The sequence below is a fragment of the Cebus imitator genome, unplaced genomic scaffold (assembly GCF_001604975.1).
Source record: "Cebus imitator isolate Cc_AM_T3 unplaced genomic scaffold, Cebus_imitator-1.0 Scaffold1153, whole genome shotgun sequence".
NCBI classification, from domain to species: domain Eukaryota; kingdom Metazoa; phylum Chordata; class Mammalia; order Primates; family Cebidae; genus Cebus; species Cebus imitator.
Window position 1 is genome coordinate 5820 of NW_016108468.1, and position 2082 is coordinate 7901.

General features: G+C 60.0%; 1 pseudogene; it reads right to left on the reverse strand.

The window, feature by feature from the left end:
- Positions 1-9: 9 nt before the first annotated feature.
- LOC108298862 lies at positions 10-1757 on the reverse strand (annotated as a pseudogene).
- Positions 1758-2082: the final 325 nt, after the last annotated feature.

A 2082-nucleotide genomic window follows, 5' to 3' on the forward strand; every position in this document is an offset into this window, starting at 1 on the left:
CTCCTTTTATTTGTTCAGAAGAGCAGCCAGCAGCACCCCCACCGCTCAAACCTGGCACACACACTTTGGAGACTATGGCTTCGGGACCCTCCCGCAGCTGGGTCCAGGACACACTGTTTTGAGGCATAAACTCGGCGTCCAAGGGGGGCTGCGGCTCAGGCACTGCGGTGAAGGGGACGGCGAGGAGTCCGGCCTCACCTTGCAGCTGGGGACACCAGGGCACACACAGAGCGGGCAGGCTCATGTCCTGCTGGCCCAGGACCAGACCTCAGGGCCCCAGGAGGGTCTGCAGGCAGCTAGGAGCCCGCCAAGTGCTGCTGGAAGTAGAGGCTGAAGAGGCTGGAGAGCAGCTGGCAGGCAGCTGTCCACCAGATGAGGTGGGGCCAGGGCGCCACAGAGGAAGAAGGGCGTGAGCAGGCCACCCAGGGCCGCAGGGATCCGCGCTGCAGACTGCTGGACCTCGTTCTCCTCGGGGCTGACGGGGGCAGCGCTGGCTGAGGATGGGTCGGGGGATTGGTAGAGGGGCTGGGCCCAGGCCCTAGGAATAGCCTCCCAATGTATTGAGCAGGAGCGTGCAGTTGAGGGGGAGGATATGCGGCTTCAGGCACTGCAAGCTCGCCACAGTCACGTACAGTAGACCCAGACCACCCTCCGCTGGATTTCACGGGCTTCGATGTGGCCAGCCTCCCTTTGCAGCTGCTCCACGTGGGCCTTGGCCAGGCACAGGTAGGCCTGCAGGTGGGACCGGGTCACCACCAGCCACAGCAGGCACAGCACCACCAGCAACCAGAAGCGCCCAGAGTCAAAGGCAGAGTCAGACAGCAGGGAGAAGGGCATCTCCCCAAAGGGCGGCTGGTGCAGGAAGTCTTGTGCAATGGGCTTTGTCCAGAGCCACAGGATGAACAGGGGAGACAGGAAGCTGGTGTGCAGGAGGAACTGCAGCATGGGCTGGTCCTCTGACATGGTCAGCGCGTCCCGGTGGGTCTGGGCCAGCCGCAGGCCTGGGAAGGTGAGGAAGGCACCCAGCACAGAGCCCACCACCGCCAGCCCCACATGGATAGCCAGCTTAGCCACAGGGAGTGCCCAGTCCCGGCCTTGCTTCTTCAGAAGTGGCTCCAAGTTCTGGGTCATGCTGGCCAGGCCAGGCTCCAGGCCCAGCTCCAGGGTCTCCTCTCGCACCACCTGCACCAGCATGGGCAGCAGCAGGAAGAGGAAGGCAAAGGTGAGGCAGACAGAGCGCTCGCCCCTCTCCTCGGAGCTGAAGTACAGCCGTGTCACCATCAGTAATGCCTTGATGGAGCAGGCACAGAACACAGTGATGTTGGTCTCCTTGGCTGGGCCCAGCACATAGTAGTAGGCCTCCGCGAAGAGGTACACACCGCCTGAGTACACGGCAAAGTCCACGAACCACTGGTACTCCGCGAAGAAGCGCAGGACCAGGGCATCCACGGTCATGACAGGGCAGGTCTCCAGCCAGAACAGGGCATCTCGGGGCACAGACAGTGGCTTCTCCTCACTAAGGCCATCGGCCCATCGCTCCTTCCTGCCTCTGGGCCTTGGCTTCCCCGCCAGGGCCCGAAGCTCCTCCTCAGATGGGTGCTTGTATTGGAACAGACTGCCGTTGCAGAAGCAGCAGTGCGGTGCCACCCTGTGCATGAGGGTGGCGGTGAGCAGGGTCACCACCAGCTGCACTCCGAGGACCGCCATGACACGTGCGGGAGCGCGGTGCACGGACCCACCGACCTGGGGCTCCGGGCAATCTGTCTCATAGGGCCCACTTCACAAAGTGCTGTCACAAACCAGTTGACTACTATCTCAATCTTATAGACTACTATTCTTACCTAAGAACAGGGCTCGTTAAGATGGCAGAGCCCGGTAATTGCATAAAATTTAAAACTTTATGATCAGGGCTTCAATTCCTCTTAACAGGGTGTTTATAATTAACTTACTCCTACTAGTTACTCCTGCYCTAATTGCTATAGCATTTTAACACTCATAGAACACAAAATCTTAGGCTATAYRCAATTCCACAAAGGCCCTAACGTTGTAGGCCCCTACGGAACACCCCAACCAATCGCTGAT